The following is a 6,147-nucleotide window of genomic DNA, read 5'->3' as shown; positions in this document are numbered from 1 at the left end:
TCTCGGAGACCACCTCCTCAATTTTGGGTGATTCGTTGTCTAAAGGAGGGAAGGAAGGAAGGAAAGAAAGAAGGAAAGAACGAAGGTAAAGTATAATAAAGTTATTAAAATTAATTATTAAGAAAAAAATTTTTTAAAAAAACCACGGACGGATAGAACCCTAGGACAAATGGTGGAAGCAAGACTATACAGACAAGATCTCACACAGAAGCATACACATACACATTCACAAAAAGAGGAAAAGGGAAAAAAATCATAGATCTTGCTCCTAAAGTCCACTTCCTCAATTTGGGATCATTCCTTGTCTATTCAGGTATTCCACAGATGCAGGGTATATCAAGTTGATTGTGGAGCTTTAATCCGCTGCTTCTGAGGCTGCTGGGAGAGATTTCCCTTTCTCTTCTTTGTTCTAACAGCTCACAGGGGCTCAGCTTTGGATTTGGCCCTGCCTCTGCGTGTAGGTCGCTGGAGGGCGTTTTTTTTTTTTGCTCAGACAGGACAGGGTTAAAGGAGCCGCTGATTCGGGGGCTCTGGCGCACTCGGCCGGGGGGGGGGTGGGGAGGGAGGGTCACTGCATGCGGGGCGGGCCTGCGGCGGCAGAGGCCGGCGTGACGTTGCACCAGCCTGAGGCCGGCTGTGCGTTCTCCCGGGGAAGTTGTCCCTGAATCCCGGGAACCTGGCAGTGGCGGGCTGCACAGGCTCCGCGGAAGAGGGGTGTGGAGAGTGACCTCTGCTCGCACACAGGCCCCTTGGTGGTGGCAGCAGCAGCCTTAGCGTCTCGCGCCCGTCTCTGGGGTCTGTGCTTTTAGCCGCGGCTCGCGCCCGTCTCTGGAGTTCCTTTAAGCATTGCTCTTAAACCCCTCTCCTCGCGCACCAGGAAGCAAAGAGGGAAGAAAAAGTCTCTTGCCTCTTCAGTAGGTGCAGACTTTTCTCCGGACTCCCTCTCGGCTAGCCGTGGTGCACTAACCCCTTCAGGCTATGTTCAAGCCGCCAACCCAGTCCTCTCCCTGCGCTCCGTCTGAAACCGAAACCCGAGCCTCAGCTCGCAGCCCCGCCCGCCCCGGCGGGTGAGCAGACAAGCCTCTCGGGCTGGTGAGTGCCGGTCGGCACCGATCCTCTGTGCGGGAATCTCCCCGCTTTGCCCTCCGCACCCGTTGCTGTGCACTCCTCCGCGGCCCCAAAGCTCCCCCCACCCGCCTCCCGCAGTCTCCGCCCGCAAAGGGGCTTTCTAGTGTGTGGAAACTTTTCCTCCTTCACAGCTCCCTCCCACTGGTGCAGGTGCCCTCCCTATTCTTTTGTCTCTGTTTTTTCTTTTTTTCTTTTGCCCTACCCAGGTACGTGGGGAGTTTCTTGCCTTTTGGGAGGTCTGAGGTCTTCTGCCAGCCTTCAGTAGGTGTTCTGTAGGAGTTGTTCCACGTGTAGATGTATTTCTGGTGTATCTGTGGGGAGGAAGGTGATCTCCGCGTCTTACTCTTCCTCCATCTTCAAGGTCCCCCCTGGCCTTTAATTTTTATCAGTTTTATTAATGTGTGTCTCAGCATGTTCCTCCTTGGGTTTTTCTTTTATGGGACTCTCTGTGCTTCCTGGACTTGATTGAATGTTTCCTTTCTCATGTTAGGGAAGTTTTTAGCTATAATCTCTTCAAATATTTTCTCAGTCCCTTTCGCTCTCTCTTCTCCTTCTGGGACCCCTATAATGCGAATGTTCGTGTGTTTAATTTTGTCCCAGAGGTCTCTGAGACTGTCTTCATTTCTTTTCATTCTTTTCTTCTGTTCTGTGGCAGTGATTTTCACCATTCTGTCTTCCAGCTCACTTATTCATTCTTCTGCCTTAGTTATTTTGCTATTGATTCCATCTAGTGTATTTTTCATATTTTTCATTCCAGTTATTGTATTGTTCATCTCTGTTCTTTAAACCTTCTCTTTGTTAAAAATATTGAACACTTCACGAATTTGCATGTCATCCTTGTGCAGGGACCATGCTAATCTTCTCTGTATTGTTCCAATTTTAGTATATGTGCTACTGAAGTGACCACATCTGTTCCTTTTGTCTTTTCTTGCTCTGTTCATTTGTTGTTTGACTTTGTTTAGTGATTACATTTATATTTATTTCTCTTTGTCTTTTTTGTATTTACTGTAGGTTTTTGCTTTGTGGTTACTGTGAGGCTTACATATAATAACTTACACTCTGTTTTAAGTTGATAACAACTTAAGTGTGTTCCCACTTTAAAATCAACATTTTTACTTACTGTCCCCCTACATGTTTTATGTTTTTGATGTCATATTTTTACATCTGTTTATTTTGTGTATCCCGTAACTAATTATTGTAAACATAGTTACATTTACTACTTTTCTTTTAACCTTTACACTAGCTTTATAAGTAATTATTACCTTTACTATATATTTACTTTCCCAGTGAGATTTATTCTTTCATATGTGATCTTGTTACTTATTAACTCCCTTTTGAGTCTGTTTTTTCACCTATAAAATAGTATGATAATGTCTTCATCATAGGAGCTAAATTTATGTATGAAATGTATGTGAGGCTGCTTTGTAAATTATCAGCTACTTTATAAGTTTATTGTAAAATGGAAATATCCTTTCATGTCCAGTTTTTGTCACTTTGCCTTTCTGTTTATCTAGTAATCACGTATGCGTATAGATGACACTGAGAAGATTGCTTTAAAATTACTTATTGTTTTATTAATATGTACTATATTTATTATTACCTATTTTATTGTTTTACTACTATATGAATGTTTGACTTCTTTGTAGAATTTATTTATAGTTTGACATCATTTAGTAATTATCCCGAGACACAGACATGGTTTACTGTTACTTTTTTATGACTAGATCTATTAGTAAAGGGAGTAAGCCTCACCATATCCATTACTCTGTGCGGATGCTATGATTAACTCATCCATGACTTTATAAAGAGCTAGCCGTGGATTCCCAGTGTAAGAATATTTGCTTTAGGTTTCTTACCTCAACCTTCTAGTTTTAATTTGATTCAGTCTGAGAAAGGCAAAGTAAATCAAGGACAGAGCAGGCCTGCTTTGTGAGTTTGGATTGAAAAAATGAGAAATTCAGCCTAGACACTTACCAGTGGGGATATGTGATGTAATCAATAAAATGGTGAAGGGTTCGGATTTGTTCAGTACCCCAAAGAAGTCCTCTTTAAAACTATAAATATGCATTAGACTTAGATTCCCCTATCTAGTCCACCAAATATGAAACCAGGAAGTAATTTTTTTCTAATACTTTTCTGATTATAGCAGTAATATGTGAGGTGGAAGAAATCTAGAAAGTACACTTGAGCTCAGTAAAGAAAACAAAAACCCTATGACACCACTTCATAGAGATCACTGTTATTATTTATAACCAGAATCACTGTGAATAGCCTTAAAAGCTCTGTTTTGTGTGTGTTTATACCTATATCTAGATTTCATATGTAGTTGTGTATATAACTTTTGATTTGCAAAATTGAAATCATAGCGTTTTTATTACCTTAATTAAAAATATTTCCTCATTGTCACATGCATGTATGTGAAATATTCACTATTTAGATGAACCATAATTTATCTGTGCCCTATTTTTGGACATTCTAAGTTGGCCCCCAGTTTTTGCTCTTATATGTAATGGGGGAATGAAAACAGTCTTATATGTAAAAATTGGTGTGAAATTTGCTAATTATTTTATGTGGATAGGACCTAAAAATGGAATGTCTGGGTCAAAGTTACCTATAGTTTTAAGGATTTTTGAAACATATGCCAGCTGTTGTCCATAAGAGTCCAATGAGAGCTCCGATTGCCATACCACTTCACCATTGTCTTACCAGCTCACCAGGTACTGTTTACTTTATGCACTGACTGCAAATTATGTTCCTCTCACTATCCCAGCCTTAGTTAAACCCTCATCATTTCTTCACAGGTTCACTTCAACAGCCTCTAGTCTTGACTCCAAAGCATTCTCCATGTTTACATGATCTTTCTCAACCAGGAATCTTATCACATCAATGTCTTCTCTATAGTCTGTATGTGAACCTACATATTCCAGCATGTGTGCAGAGCTTGTGGTTGCATTGCCACAACCTCTCTAGCCCCATCTGTAGATACTTGCCCACTTACAGTCTGCCTTCAGTCCTCTTAAATTATGGTGGAAGCATTCTGATCTGAGACATGATTTTTTAATAAAAAATATTGGTTAAAATAGGGAGACATAAAAGTGATATAGTAAAAATGTTTATTATAACGTAAAACATATGTTCACATTTGTTCATCAGTCTTTTGATGTAGGGCCAAAGCCTTTCCCTTGAATGTGGCTCCACTCATCAAAGTACCTCATCAGTTTTCTTGTGTAACCACACCCATAATATGTCACTTATGAGTTCCAGTTTGAGTTTCTTTCAAGTAGAATGAATAAAAGAGCAGAATCTGGTAGGTTGTTATGGTGTATCTTCCAGTCTTTTATGGCTATCTCACTCACTTGTAATTTGACAGTAATTTTTTGGCAGCTAGTTTTTTTGAGTCTTTCCAAAGGATTCAACCTAGTTTTCTTAGAAACAATAACTCTTTTGGTTCACACTCATATTTCATTGGCTTATATAATATTTAATTAAATTACACAATGTTTAATTAAATTAATTAGATTCTAAGGCCAAGCATAACTGACATATACATGTTGGGAACCAATATAAATGACCCTTAGTGAGCATATCCCTCAACTGGGGGGAGGCATCAAGTGCCCTGGCCTACTGGAGAGAAACCATCAGTATCGGGCTTGAGTGTCAGTATGCCTTTCAGAGAGGATGGAGAGTGTTAATTCAGGAATGAGTTCAGTAGAAGTCAGTGAAAGAAGTTTTTCACTGACAGTTTTTCACTGTGTTTACAGCTCCCTAAGTTAGTCATAGCCTCTCCCTTCTTTATTTTTGGCCTGTTATTTGCTCTCAGATCCTTACAAATTGAATTTTGGTATCATGGCTTCTTCCAGAAACCTTTTCTTCATAGACCCTCCCCTCCCAGATAGTTGTTCCCCCTATTTTCTCACTTAGTGCCCCATGCTATAGGTTAAAGTATCCCTATATTCAACTGTGAGCCCAGTGAGACCAGGGCCATGTCATTTATCTCTGATTTCATGGTCTTGACTTTTAGAAAGTATTGGATAAGTGAATTTGATTTTTCTTTTTCAGGAAGGTAGGGCAAGTTGAAAAATATAAATACATATCCTCATTATTAAGATATGTTTAATGTTTCTGAAATTTGAATAGGACTTATAATAAATGTGTTTGTTTATAACCTCAGTAGCTGTTATTGAATTGATGGTGTATCTTAAACATCAAAGCAGTGAAACTGGGTTAAAAAAGCGAGATCACTTCAGGGACAACAATATTCTTCCATAACCACCCCTCCATGCTGCTGTCAGAATCTCTGTTCTGGGCCAATGCAGCATTTCTTTTTGATGTCTAAGTTCTAAGGGTGGCTCAAGGTGGGGATACTGTGCAGCCCGTGGGTGAGAACACAAAGACTGGAGTCAGAGTGCCTGGGTTCAGATCTTGGCCCTGCCTCATACTCTGTGCCCTCGGACAAGTCAGGGCCTCTCTTTTCTCACCTATAAAATGGAGAAAGTCATAACTTTTAAATGATCCATAAAAGCCACTTAGAGCTGCTTGGCACATTCTGTGCCTTCAAGATAAGTTAATGGTTGCTATTGCTATTTTTGTGATACCAAAGAATTCATAAAAGTGATCCTATAAATAGTATAATCACAGAAGGATTTATAAAAATGCTTTCATAAATAGTAGCATCCCTTCTAATCCCTCACTGCAAGGAATTCAAAGAGGAAATACTAGGTGGGTAGATATTTGAATCTGGAATCTACCATTTACCAGCTGTAACATTCTGGACTATTTTCTTAACATCTCTTAGTCTTGATTTCTCTACCTGTAAAATAGAGATAATGACAATGCAAGACTCAGCGGGTTATTATGGATATTAAATTATAGGATGAATGTAAAATATGGCTCTTGGAAGATAATAACTGCTTGATAAATGGTATCTATCTCTGGCAGTTATAATCAGTCACAGATTTGGTATGCAAAATAGAACTTTATTTGTTTATAACTGAATTTTCTTACCTCTTGAGCCTCCAT

At 39.8% G+C, this 6,147-nt stretch overlaps 1 non-coding gene across 1 annotated transcript; it reads right to left on the bottom strand.

Moving 5' to 3' along the window:
* Nucleotides 1-1,928: 1,928 nt before the first annotated feature.
* Nucleotides 1,929-2,035, bottom strand: LOC115802711 (U6 spliceosomal RNA). The gene has a single exon (XR_004023236.2). It is a non-coding gene; the product is annotated as a U6 spliceosomal RNA (small nuclear RNA).
* Between the last annotated feature and the right edge of the window lie 4,112 nt (nucleotides 2,036-6,147).

This window comes from Delphinapterus leucas, chromosome 4 (genome assembly GCF_059928025.1).
Source record: "Delphinapterus leucas isolate spDelLeu-1000000601 "Yukka" chromosome 4, BTC_Dleu_Yukka2, whole genome shotgun sequence".
In the NCBI taxonomy this organism is placed as follows: domain Eukaryota; kingdom Metazoa; phylum Chordata; class Mammalia; order Artiodactyla; family Monodontidae; genus Delphinapterus; species Delphinapterus leucas.
This window is presented reverse-complemented; position numbering and strand designations above follow the sequence as displayed.